Source organism: Oryctolagus cuniculus, chromosome 13 (genome assembly GCF_964237555.1).
Source record: "Oryctolagus cuniculus chromosome 13, mOryCun1.1, whole genome shotgun sequence".
NCBI classification, from domain to species: domain Eukaryota; kingdom Metazoa; phylum Chordata; class Mammalia; order Lagomorpha; family Leporidae; genus Oryctolagus; species Oryctolagus cuniculus.
The window spans coordinates 36,161,438-36,175,745 of NC_091444.1; the positions used below are offsets into that span (position 1 = coordinate 36,161,438).

At 43.4% G+C, this 14,308-nt stretch overlaps 1 long non-coding RNA gene across 1 annotated transcript in view; it reads right to left on the bottom strand.

The window, feature by feature from the left end:
- The window catches only part of LOC127483539 (uncharacterized), a 30,126-nt gene extending 16,296 nt beyond the window's left edge, over positions 1 to 13,830 (bottom strand). The window contains exon 1 of the long non-coding RNA XR_007909927.2: positions 13,770 to 13,830. This is a non-coding gene — a long non-coding RNA (uncharacterized lncRNA). The remainder of the gene's footprint in view (positions 1 to 13,769) is intronic.
- Between the last annotated feature and the right edge of the window lie 478 nt (positions 13,831 to 14,308).

A 14,308-nucleotide genomic window follows, 5' to 3' on the forward strand; every position in this document is an offset into this window, starting at 1 on the left:
AATAAAATAAATAAATCTTTTTAAAAAAAGCAACAACAAAGAACACAGAGGCTTGGGGGACACTTCTGATGCAAGAAATACTGTGTGTTTGGGCAATCACTCTTCTGGCTTAATGACCTCCACCATCACTTTAGCTGGCCTCTCTCACCTTCTTTTCAAAAAATTAAAGGGAGTGTATTAAATTAGTTTTGGAACATGTGTTACTAAAAATATCTGAGAAACATATTTAAAATGACGTTTCCAAACAGTCATGTTAACTTGCTAATGAAAAATAAACAATATCTACCAAATTTTCATTCTAACAGATGGAGGCTTCTCTTTTTGATCCAAGAGTAGCCTCGCCCTGGAGCAGGGAAGAGAAGCCCCTGCACAGTCAGCTAATATAAGCCTGTACTCCCAGGGTTACTCTAAGCTTCTCCAGTCTACCCTTCCCACATTTCTTCTGCACACAAGGACAGTATGACTCCTTGGGGTGTTTCCTGGCATAAATACTCCTTCTGCTGATTCTGTAAAGTACACTGTCACCTGCTGCCACACTTCTGAGGTTTCTGAGAGAGGAAATACGGGTGGCTCCTAGCTTGCATCTATATTCCTACATCCAGGCGCCAGAAGTGATCCTGCCAGGCCACTGGTTTCTGAAACACTTCAACCGGATCCTCCTTTGCCATCTGGCTCCAGGGAATCCCACTTTCTATCTCTGTAGCATGGGATACACCTGACATCTGCCTCTGAGTCTTATCACACAAATGCTTCTCCAGGTGAAAAAGAGAAAAAAAAACAAAGATGACATAAAGGGATGAAAAATAGTCTCAACACCACCCTGGGAATCTTTATCCTAAGTCCCAGGGACTGGTCCCTGGTGGCTCTTTCCACATGTTTGTTTATTTCAGGTCTCTCTCCAGAGGGGATAAGTGAGAAGAGAAGGGTGAATGGGGATCCACATGGATCTGAAGATGCTTTCGTCTCACTCCCTGGCTTGCTCCTTCACTAAGAAAACTATCTGAGATGAATGAACTTGGTCAAAAAGAACAGGGTAATTACAATGCCATACAGATATCCTGATCCAACCTGTTCTGCAAGAAAGAGGGGATTTTGTTCTGAATCTTGGGTGTGGTCAGTGTCACAGGATCATGAATTGTCTCTTCACTTTCTGTTTCTCAAAGCACAGTTTGAAAATTATGGGACTTTATGGGTGAGGGTCATAAAATGATGGCTCTGAGGTCAGAGTTGTGGTGCATCAGGTTAGACTGCTACTTGTGATGCCAGCATCCAATATGAGTGCTAGTTGAGGTCCCAGATGCTCCGCTTCTGATCCAGTTCCTTGCTAATGTGCTTAGGAAAGCAGCAGAAAATGGCCCAAGTGCAGCATAAAAGGGCCCCTGCACCCACGTGAGAGACGCAGATGGAGTTCCAGCCTCCTGAATTTGGCCTGGTCCAGCCTTGGCCATGTTGGCCATTTGGGGAATATACCATCAAATGGAAGGGAAGATTCATTCTCTCTCTCTCTCTCTCTCTCTCCCTCCCTACCTGCTTTTCAAATCAATCAATAAGTTTTTTAAAAGAAAATAATAACTCTGTTCTGTTCTCACCATCACTTGCTCAGCATTTTGGGAAGCACTCACATCCTTTGAGTAGCACACTTTCTTATAATCCTCACCACTCCTGCTGTACTACTTCATAGGGACATCTCCCCATGGACAAAAATGACTTAATGCACTGCTCCATGTGCATCCTTGTCTGTCTTAGTTGTCCCTTTGCACCCATTTCCCCAGCTTCACAGACCCAGTGCCACTAGTTTTCTTCATCGGTAACATGCTTTCTTCTACTTTGGGGCCCATACCATCAGATAGGCAGCATATTGTGTCTTCAGTCTTTTGAAAATTAAATGAATAACATGAGTGCTTACTTAGCAGGAGCTCCCAGGGGCCTAGTGTACCTGCTAGGCCTCTGTCTCCTACAGGAGAGTAATGGTTGTAATAAAATTATGGAGTCGACCCCTTCCATTATGATAAGATTCGCAGGGAGTCAGAGCTGTCCAGCCAAGTTGTATTTTAAAAAAGTGGTCTCTCTTACCTATGTCAGCTTCAAGGTAGAGACAGAGACTACAGAGAGAAAACTACTCCACAAGTGTTCTGGGGACATTTGGAGTGAAATATATACAGAGGGAAAGGCTTATGGGGCAGGCAAATTCAAAGGAGGCCCTGTGTAGCTGCCAGAAAAGGTGCTTCTGATGATGGAGGTGGGGACAGCAGCATGGAGGGGTGTCTTATCTTCCCAGAAATGAACCCCAATGGCTGCGTCCTAAAGGCAGCAGAGTGCACCAACATGTCCAGGCTGATGATATCCTCTGGGCAGCACTGGTAAGTTTCATGGTTGGTATTATTTCTTACTCGACAGTAGTTACAGGAATCAATTGGGCTGTAAGGAAGCCACCTTTCAAAATCTAGGAAAGCTTTTCCCACCTGCCCCTGAAAGGAAAGCTGTGGTGCCCGTTTCTCCAGCTGGTGCTTCACAAAGCGCATTTTGGGGAAATGATCACTTGAGTTCTTATATCATCTCTTCCTGCGTTCTAAGCTCTTGGAGGCCTGATTCTGGAGAAAGACGCATACTGATGCGTCTTACCTGACTTGGGGGGGGGGGGGGCAGCATGATTGCCTTTGTCTCTTCTGAGTAAATAATTGTTGAGCCTAGCATTCATCAGAACTGTTTCCACATCAATTATTTCAATTTCCAAATTTTTTTTCAAGCTTTCACTGTAGATCACTCAATATGTAACATAAAACTGATTATCATTCTTAGATTCAAGTAGCTTTGGAAAACTTGCCAACTTAAAAATGCTAAGCAACCCTATCCCAACTATCTCATGGTTTGCATACTTCTCAGGGAGAAGTTAAAGAGGATTTTCAAACTATATTGCAGCTAGAAATTTCCCCTAGAGATATTGATGATATTGTGACTGTGGCTGGTAACAATTCAAATAATAACTCAATGTTGTACAACACTTTTTGATTTTACAAAACATCCTTCCATCTGCCTTATGCAGTTCAGCCTGTAATCCTCCTTCTAAACATAGTACTCTGTCCTGTTTGGAGGCCCTCAACCACTTCATGTCTTCATGCATTCCTGTATCCATTCATTCATGACCCCTAAGAATATGCTTCTTTAAAAAGTACATTTTCTACTAGTGGATCCTCACTATTGAGCATAAAAACGAGCATAGCAGGCAAGAAAAAGCTCAAACATTTTATTTACATAATAGGAAATGCCCATGGGTATAGTAGAAAATGCAAAAGTGTCAACTCAAAAGAAGAGTTGGTAGCTTGAAAGGATTGACTATTGTAATGGAAAAAAAAACTTTTTTAAAAAACCTCTAATCTCATTCTTACCCGGAAATGACAGCATCAATTTATTTGGTTAAAATATATTTTCTTTGGGGCCAGTGTTGTGGCAGAGTGGGTTAAGGAACCACTTGCCATGCCAGCATCCCATATTTGAATGCCAGTTCAAGTTCTGGCTATCTTGCTTCCGATACAGGTCCCTGCTGATGGACCTGGGAAGGCAGCAGAATATGGTCCAAATACTTGGGTCCTCATCACCCATGTGGGAGACCAGGATGGAATTCTGGGCTTCGGTTTTCAGTCTGGCTCAGACCTGGTTGAGATTCAGAATCAGTCTCTCTCTCTCTCTCTCTCTCTCTCTCTCTCTCTCTCATCATTCTTTCTCTCTACCCCCTCTCTTCTTCCCTTTCTTCTTCTGTCACCCTACCTTTCAAAAAATCAAATAAATCATATATATATATATATATATATATATAGTTTAAATTGCTCCGAACGTTGTGACCCACATAATAAGACTTGAAAGAAAAATAAGAGAGATCTATGTGTATAAGGAGAGAAAATATCATTCTTTGTAGAGGATCCAAATACTGCTTGGAAACCCCATGAGAAGACTTCTAGTCAAGACTGAGTTGTAATTGAAAATCTAAGCCAGGGACCAGCGCTATGGCTCAGCGGGTTAACGCCCTGGCCTGAAGCACCAGCATCCCATATAGGTGCCATTTCTAGTCCCAGCTGCTCCACTTCCAATCCAGCTCCCTGCTATGGCCTGGGAAAGCAGTAGAAGATGGCCCAAGTGCTTGGGCCCCTGCCCCCTCATGTGAGACCTGGAAGAAGCTCCTGGTTCCTAGCTTCCAATTGGCACAGCTCCGGCCATTGCGGCCACTTGGGGAGTGAACCATTGGATGGAAGATCTCTCTCTCTGCCTCTCCTTCTATCTGTGTAACTCTAATTTTCAAATAAATAAGTCACTGTGTACTTACTCCTCATGTAGCATCTCTGTCCTTCATGTGTTGTCCAATGTGAATTAATGCTATAACTAGTACTGAAACAGTATTTTACACTTTATGTTCTGTGTGGGTGCAAACTGATGAAATCTTTACTTAATATCTACTAAATCGATCTTCTATATATAAAGATAATTGAAAATGAATCTTGATGTGAATGGAATGGGAGAGGGAGCAGGAGATGGGAGGGATGCAGGTGGGAGGGAAGTTATGGGGGGGGAGCCATTGTAATCCATAAACTGTACTTTGGAAATTTATATTTATTAAATAAAAATTTAAAAAAATAAAAAATCTAAAAAAAAAGAAAATCTAAGCCAAAGAATTGGAGAGATACCAGCATTACATATAACTGAGATCAGATACATACTCAGAATTTACAAAGACCACCCACAAATCAAGAAAGAATAAATAAACCAATAGAAAAATGGAAAAAAAATTTTTTTTTTACAGGCAGAGTTAGACAGTGAGAGAGAGAGAGACTGAGAGAAAGGTCTTCCTTTTTCCATTGGTTCACCTCCCAAGTGGCCGCTACGGCCAGCACACTACGCCGATCTGAAGCCAGGAGCCAGGTGCCTCTCCTGGTCTCCCATGTGGGTGCAGGACCCAAGGACCTGGGCCATCCTCCACTGCCCTCCAGGGCCACAGCAGAGAGCTGGCCTGGAAGAGGAGCAACCAGGACAGAATCCGGTGCTCTGACCGGGACTAGAACCTGGTGTGCCGGCGCCACAGGCGGAGGATTAGCCTAGTGAGCCGCAGCGCCGGCTGGAAAATGGGTTTTTAAAAACAGGAAAAACTGAATGGTCTGTGAACATCTGAAAAGCAGCTCAGCCTCACTGATTCTCAAGGAAAAGATGGTCATGCAGGCCAAATCCAACCAGGAGTTACGTACAAATAAGCAACAATCTCCAAGAAGACTCTAAGAGAGAGGCCATGTGATCCACAAACCATACAAATTTACTGTTTAGCCCTCAACAAAAAGTTTGTCAGCCCTTCATGTTAAGCAATAGTCAAACAAAATAAGACACCTTTTAAGGGCTGGTGATGCGGCGTAGCAGGTAAAGCCGATGCCTGCAGAGCTGACATCCGCGTGAGCATTGGTTTAAGACCATGTGCTCCACTTCTGATCCAGCTCCTGCTGATGTGCCTAGGAAAGCATGGAAGATGGCCCAAGTGTGTGAGCCCCTGCACCCATGTGTGAGACCCAGAAGAATCTCCAGGCTCCTGCCTCGGGTATGCTCAGCTCTGGACTTTGCAGCCATCTGGGGAGTGAACCAGTGGATGGAAGATCGTCTGCCTCCTCTGTAACTCTGCCTTTCAAATAAATAAATGAATCTTTTAAAAAGACACCATTTTACATCTTTCAGATTGGTAAGCATTAAACTGTTTTACTGTACCACATGCAGAGCAGGATGTAGAAGAAGAGAGCCAGCTTGGATAGCCACCAGAGAGACTGCATTGGTATAAGCACTAAAAATAACAACTTGGCAATATTTAATAAAGTGTGGGTGGTTTTGACTATGGTGACATGGCACAGTGTGGCTGAGACGTGGCTGCCACTTGGCTGGCTGTCAGGCTAGATGTGTTTTGACTACAGGTGTTATGGGGCTGAGACTATTTGGCATACTCTCTGGTAGGTGTAGCAACCACTTGGCTGTCTGGCTGTTGAGCTAAGTTCAAAGTGCTTTGAACTCATCAGCTGTGTGGTCGGCTATCCAGGGAGAAAAGCCTGCTGTCTAGTGACTGTTGGGCTGGTATCAGGCACATAAGAGGATGTCTGTCTGGCTGGCTGTATGCCAAGTTCTCACTGAGAAATGGGGAGAATATCTGAATATGCTGCCTGTGTGCCAGCTTCCTTTCTGTGCAAGTCTACAAGTTCCCTGGGGTGTGGAGTACAAATCAGTTTCAAAGCTGGGCTCTTGGCCTTTCTGCTAGGGCTAGGCTCTTAGCAGTTAAGGTTTTAAAGCTTCAGCCTGGGGCCGGCTCGCGACCCAGCTGCTCCACTTCTGATCCAGCTCTCTGCTCTGGACTGTGAAAGCAGTGGAAGATGGCCCAAGTCCTTGGGCCCCTGCACCCACATGGGAGTCCTGAAAGAAGCTCCTGGCTCCTCGCTTCGGATTGGCACAGCTCTGGCCGTTGCAGCCAACTGGGGAGTGAACTAGCAGGTGGATCTCTGCCTCTCGTTCTCTCTGTGTAAGTCTGACTTTCAAATAAATAAATAAGTAAATCTTAAAAAAAAAAAAAAAAAAAAAAGGCTTCAGCCACCCATGTGAGTATGGCAGAATGAAGGCAAAGTCTCAATAAGGGAAAGTTTAGTGGCTACTAGTTCCCAGGGCAGAAGGCACTGTAGCCTTTCTAGCTTTAAGATGGCTCTGGGCTGTAGCAGCTTAGGTCATGGGCATGAGAGTCACATAATGTGGGCTCCTACTATGTGACAATACAGCCACAAAAACCCTGGGAAATTCTCTAAACTGTGCTCAGAGCCTGTGATGGCTGCAGGAATCTCCCATGTAGTCATTTGTAGTAGCAGTGGGGCTTTCCAGGTCTCCACCTACTGTTTCCTTGTAAGGAGAAGCCCAGCTTGGCGTGGGGCCAATCCAGACAGAGTGGGAGAGGCAAGGTAATCTTGCTCTCCTTTCTATGCTGTTATCCTGGGCTTCCACACTCCACACCTTCCCTGCTACACTTCAGTGTACTTTTTCAGTCATTCTAGTTGAGTTACAGTTTTTAAGTATTTGTTGGGGTCCTTGTTTATGAGGAAAATGAGCAACAGGTAACTATTTGGCTATCTTGCTGATGTCATTCTGCAAATGTGATATTTTATATAGGATTGATTATAATTATGTATACACATGTATACAGATGGGAACATGTGATGGGAAGAATGTTTCAAAAATTAATAGTGATTAGTTTCATGTTGTGAGGTTATGGATTATTATTTTATTTCTTTAACTTCTTTATTTTCCCTATTTTCAAGGTCTTAAAGCAAGTGCATTAACTTTATGATCATATATTAAAACTAACAACTTCCACTAATTTATTGTCAATGATTAACCAATAATCTATTAATGTTCTGTCTGATGAACACTTACCAAATTATTTCTGTATGGCAGGCAAAGAATCACATTTTGTGAAAATAAAGTGATTATTGAGCTGATATGCTGGCTTTCAATGAAAGCAATCTATAATTCCCACTCAGAAGGAAATGGAATAAAATCAAGTGTATTTAATATTGCGTAACTAGGCCATCAGCATAACTGGAAAACAAATATATTTGTTTTCAGGAGTGAAAAGATTTATTTTTCTGGATACAGAAAATTGAAAAGCCAAAAAGTCAGTAGAAACATCTGACCTCTGTAAGAGGTCAGATCTAAGGCTTCATTAATTTCCATATTTGGGGAGGTTCTCAAAATTTAAATTGCATTTTTCATCTCTGGAGACTTGTTTTTCTCTTACACAGTAAAGGTACCCGGTAATGAGCTAGTAGTTAAAAGCTGATTTGAAATGGAATTTTTATAGAGTCAATTTTTTGGTTGCTTAAAGTTAATTGCTTTGTACCTAATTTAGGTCCCATAGGGAGCAATTTTGACCTCCCCCAGCAAACTTTATCTTAAATGAGGCTGATCTATAATTCTATTACATGTGTCTGGTGTCTATCTGTAAATACCATGAGATGCAGTCCATTTCTACAGGGTACTATGTGGTTTTAATACCTTCAAAGGACTTCAATTTTAGCAAAGGAGCAATTTATTTTCCTGAAGCCAGGTCAGTCACTGTATGAAACAGAAGTTATGTGAAGACAGTGAGGTTTGTACCACTTTGGCTGCCCAAGAAGTAAATATAGTTACCTGGCAACTTGCAAGAGATATGACGTTGAAATGGGAAAGAATGAAATAAGAGAGTAGGTGAAACACTGTGTTGAGAATAGAAGGACATGAGGTCTTCAACAATCAGAAACAATCCAAAGATTGACCTTAGCCAGTCTACAGCAGTGGTTCTCAAAGTGTGGGCTCTTGGTCAGTAAAATCACTCTGCTCTCTGAACTTTTAAAAATGCAAATTCTTGGGTCCCAGCCCAAAACTTCTGAATTAGCAACTCAGGTGGTGGAGCCCAGCAACCTGCAACTGCATCTAGCCCTTCTGGTGATTAAGATATACACTGAAGTTTAAGAAATGTGAGGCTAGAATAGGGGGATTTTGCTGGCACACAATCAGGAAGTGAGTGTGGTCAGAAACAGTGGCACCCCCCTACACACACACTGTGTCAGGTTTCCTGAGGTGTGGAATTAGAGATGTACAACACTGGCAAGTCAGCTGCCATCCAAAGTTCATGCAAAAGAGCGCTGATGGGTACTTCCCATTGAAAGAGCGGAATCTTAAGTCAAGCCAAGCCAGGAACCAGGAGAGAAAAATAGGATGGTAGGTAAAATCTTGAGGCCAGGCACAGTTTTCTGCTCTCTGCCTGGTTTTTACTTACATCTCTTACTTGGAGACACGTTCAAGTTACCGGGGTTCTCTCACATGGGAGGGAACTCATTTAAGACAGATCCTAAAGGGAATAAACCTTTCATTCATCTAATTCCACTTGTAAGACAACACACCCAGAGCTAATAGAACTGAGGTCACGTATAAATCAGTGAGCTCTGGGTAGCACATAAGGGGAACAAAGAAACCTTTCAGGAAGGTTGATGACTCTCTTTCACACCATACTAATTTGGGGGGAGATTGGGGGTTTTATTAGTGCGAATAGAATAGATCTTAACAAACCATTATGATGCCCCTCTCAATGGGTCTTATTATAGAAAAAAACAGTACAGAGCTATTCCAGAAAGAAAACAATGCCAAGGATACCAAATCACTTTATAGAATCCACAGCATATGAAGATGGTGAATAGAGCTGTGAGAGCTTGTGACAAATACATTTCCAGAAAACTGTTTTAGCCATGGGTTCTAACTGAGTGGCCTCCATAAATGACTTGAATAGTACCTGGGTATTGATTAAATAATTAACAAAAATGGAACATGCTTTGGCCTCTGGCACAGATTATCAGTGGTAGGAGTTGATCAAAAGAATCAGTTGACCTAGAACAGTGGTTTTCAAACTGGGCTCCCATCAGAATCCCCCTGGCGAGCTTAATAAACAGATTTCTGAATTCTGCCCTCAATGTTTCTGATTCAGCAGGTCTTAGATTTTGCATTTCCAGCCAGTTTTAGGTAGTGGTCCAGGGGCTACCCCTTGAGAACCACAGGAGGAGACAGAGCACTGAAGAGTTATAGATACATTTCTGGAATTAAACCATAGGGTGGAGGAAGCAAGTGAAAGTACTCCACTGCATGAAGCTGAAAGAGACTACCCCTTGTGGTCAGGTTCTAAGAGCTAGGAATCAGAGGTCTTGGGCAAGCTTTGGATGTTACAGTACATCAGTTCAGGCAGGGTGAAAACAAAGTCAGACTTCCACACATCTGTGTAACTTTTAATGAGTTCCCATTTCACCAAGAATCAAAACAATGGCCCTAAAAGTAACTGTCCTTGGGGCTGCGTGACATTCTTGCTGTGCTCCTGCCCTGTGAACTCAGCCTACCCGGATGCTTACTTCCAGAAGGTTAGCCATGAACTGAGGAAATGCACTGGGAAATTGTCCTTTGCTGAAGCTGACGCTTGCATAGTCTCTGGGGTTTGGATGCAAGGAAGGGGTGACTGGAGCATGTGTCTTTTACAAAGTTCTCCGCCATTCATCTATAAAAGCTCCCCGTGACCCATGTCGCCACCCTCTTTACCCTAGAACATCACCACCATCTTTTCCTCAAAAACTTTGGCATATGCCAGGTCCCTCTCGTTGCAGGATGGAGCATTAGATGCTGTCTGAATGCTGGAGAAAGCTCTCTAACAAAAAAAGGATTTGTGAGTAGAGAAAAGCACTAGCTTATCAGACTTGTGTGGAAATTGCTGTTCTGTGCCTGCATTTAGCTGAGTCAATTACCACCAGTAGTCCCCTGACTACCCTGCCTCCAGTGAACCATGTGGTAATTGTGACTTGTGCAGGGTGGAGGATGGACGGGTGTGGCCAGCAGAGGTGATCTGTTCGCCTCAGCCTCCAACATGGGTATCTGACTGGCCACATTCGGTGAAAGCGAAATGGAAGACTTCCTTGAAGAAGCTTGTCTATGGGAATTCTGTAATTATACTGTGGCTATTATGAGCTCAGAGACTGGCAATCTGGGGAAGGAGGAAGTCCATTAGGGTACACTAGGGCTAATAAAAAGTGAGAGTGACTCAGGTACTAGGGAGCCAATGCTCAGCTGGTTCAGCCTAATCCAGAGAATGATTCAATACTGAGGTGCCACTTCTGGAAGGGAGGAGAGTGGGGAAGTACTGAACCTATTTCAGTATTTCCTGTCTCAAGCCCACACAGGTCTGGGGACTCCGGCCTCAGCTGGAAGTTGGGAGAGTTAGGGCATCTGGCTGTAGACATCTCAGACCTACAGAGCGAGAGCATAAGACAGGTTGAACCTCTGTGACTTACCAGGACAGCCTGCAGAGCACTGAATCTGACCTAGAGACCCGGACTATTATCTAAGTGTGCCTCTCCAGGGCCTTCAGACATGTCATGACACCCTGTCATGACACCCTCGGCAGCAGCCGGCATCACTGTGATGGCACAGCCTCAAGCTCCCTCCAAGACTCAGTTCCAGATTTTGGTCTCATTCTTAGAAGAGTTTTCTTGGATGAGTTAAACTGGAATCATCTTGCTTTCCTGGGCAACTGCTGTTACTTTTGTCTGCTCTGCCTCTGGGCAAAATCTGTAGTCCTCATTTGCTGCTATTTCTACCATGCTAATAATAGCTCATTGTAAAGCACACAGTATGCAAATGTGCGTCTCACAACCCTGGGACTTGGGAGTATCTTCCAATTTAAGTTCTATGTTTTTATCCTTTGATTTATTTTCTGTTTGCCCTCAGTTTGGTAGAGAAATAGATAGGCTACTGATGGAAGAAATGAGAAAGTATCAGTGCATTTTTATTTACTCTGGTGAGTTGCTTTTTCCATAATCTTCTGACCCCACACCTCCTGTCCCTACACCTGCTGCGGAAAGTACTTCATGCAATGAAACTGATCTTAACGTGTGTCATAAGTGAGTAAACTAAATTTGGTGTGAGCCATCAACAGTCTCACTTGACCATTTGGGCTGGTATCAATTATTACCTGTTTCTCATTTTGTACTTTAAAAGTGGGAATCAGGTATACCCAATGCCTGACCTTCCCCTTGGAGCACTTTTCATTTAAGATATTTTCAGTTATCTGCTTGTAAGAGTTTATTTGTTTGAAAGGCAGAGTTACTGAGAGAGAGGAGAGATAGGGAGACACACACACACACACACACACACACACACAGAAGTCTTCTATCCTCTGGTTCACTCCTGAAATGGCCGAACAGCAGGGGTGAGCCAGGCCAAAGCCAGGAGCCAGGAACTTCTTCTGGGTATCCCATGTGGGTGGCAGGGACCCAGGCACTTGGGTCAACTTCCGCTGCTTTCTCAGGTGCATTAGCAGGGAGATGGATTGGAAGTGGAACAGCAGGGACTTCAATCGGTGGCCACATGGGATGCTGGCACTCCAGATGGTGGTTTAACTCTCCGCACCATAGCAATGCCCCTCAGTTATCTTTTTGAATCTCCCCTCAACCTCCAGTGACCACTGATCCTCACCCATCTTGTTTTTCATCCACTGGAAAAGGAGGCAGAAGGGCAAAATAGTTTGCCACCGAGGAAAGGAAACCTGACAATCTTGGAATCAGGGAAAGCCAAGGAAATACAAGTGAAGCTCTCAAGAGCTTCAAGAAGTTCTAAGAACCTCAGACCCCAGGCTCCTTTTAAAAGATGGCATCTTAATAATTGTGTCTTGGATTGAAAATGGGTACATTTCCTTGCTGCTTCAACCTTTCTTCAACACCACTTTTGCAGCCACCCATAGCTGTTTTGTGGGCACAACCGAAGACCCACTACTTCCCAGGCTGGTGATCAAAGATTCTTTCCCACTGGTCACTGAGGCTGTCCATTCGGCCATCAGGCACAAAGCGGCTTCATTCCAGATAGGACTGCCACCTTCCTCGCATGTGAACCTCCACACCCTTTCTCTCAAGAGTGTTTGCTACTCAGCAGGTATGCTTCACTCTGCTTTGCAACTCCCTCTCTTTATAAACTTTTAAAAAATCAGTTTCTTTTTAATTGACAAAAACTTTACACATCTGGTTTACAATATGATGCTTTGAGATTATATATGCACATTGTGGAATGGTTAAATCAAACTATTAACATATTCATTACCTCATATAGTTTCCATTTACTCTGAGTAATTTTCAAGTGCATGATAAATTGTTATCAACTATAGTCACCATGGTGTGCAAAAGATATCTTGTATTTATTTGTTCCTCCTAATGGAAAATTTCTATTTTTTGACCAAAATATCTAATCCACTCCTCTCAATTTCCAACTTTTTTCTTTTTTTGCAAACTCCACTACTCCTTTTCCAGCTGGGAAGCTCTCCTCTCTTTGTTCGCAATGGGCCCACATTTCCCTACCAGCCAGAAGGCTCTCCTTTCTCCATCACAGTCCATCCATCCAAATCCTCTTTGTGATTCAGGGTTCAAAGTAAGTTCCAATTGTGCCATAAGATTTCTCCCCCCATTATGATTCTTTCTGGTATCTTTTAAAGTTATTTTCTCTAGCACTTGTTCCAGTGATTCATACCCCGAATGCTGGCTCAGTTGGGGCTATTTTAAAAATACAGACCTTGATCAGATAGACCTAATCAGAGTCTCTGTGGGTGAGCTCTGGGCATCTATGACTTAATAAAGCAACAGCAGTGATCCTAATGCTCACCTAGGGATGAGAAGCACAGATAATATGCAGATGATTAATTTTAAATTTAAGCACTCCATGTCTATAGCCACTAATTTGTCCCATGAATATACGCTCTGTTAGCAAACCCTGGAGGGCAGAACACATATCTGAATTCTTGTTTCTACCTTCCAATTGCAGACTATATCTAGGCAATGGTAGGTACAGGGCTCAGATTTTCTGTGAATAGGAAAATCACCCAATGTTTCAGCAAGCTTTTTCAAGTACTTTCACTGTACCAGACACTGAAGCTAGGAAGATGAAGGCAGAATTAGCCCCTTTAGACTACAGGCATTGGCTAGCAGGCTAAGGTCATTGTCTCTGCTATTTGGTTGTTGAGGCAATGTGGGACTAAAAAGTTTAGGATGACTGACTGCTGAAAGAGGATAGTGGAAGATGGCAGAGGTCCCCAGTTTTGCTAAAGATAGAGGTTTCTGAGGACCTTGAGGTTCAAATATTTGTGCCTTCACACATCCCACACCTTCCCATGCTACTCAACAGGCAGTGAGAGGTTGAAAAGCAAATGCACCTACCTCCACCCCAAAATGGCCACTCACAGGAAGCATCGTGTTTAACTCTCCCACTAAAGGAATGTAGGGCACTGCCTGGGGCACATTTAGCTGAGTGAGAGCACATGTGTTTGCTATGACATAAACAGGGGCATGTCCAGGTGCCCCTGGAGGGAGTATGTGTACAAGGTCAAGTCTGCAGCTTTCTGCAGGCTTCTGGCACCTCTTTACCTGAGACCCTCCCCCAGATGATACTGGGAAAATTGTGTGTGGCTTCTCTTAGGTGGCCCACTCTGTCTCCCCATATTCTTCACCTTCTCTTAGTTATTTGCTTCTTCTACTCCCAGGTACCTTGTGTACCCAGGATCTCTCTTCCCTTCCCTTTAGCAAAAATAATTCTTTTTATTTGTTTATTTATTTGAAAGGCAGAGGAACATACACACACACACACACAACACAAACACACACACACACACACACACATCGAAAGAGAGAGAAAGGGGGAAGAGAGAGAGAGAGAGAATCTTCCATCCACTAGGTCACTTCACAAATGGCCACAACAG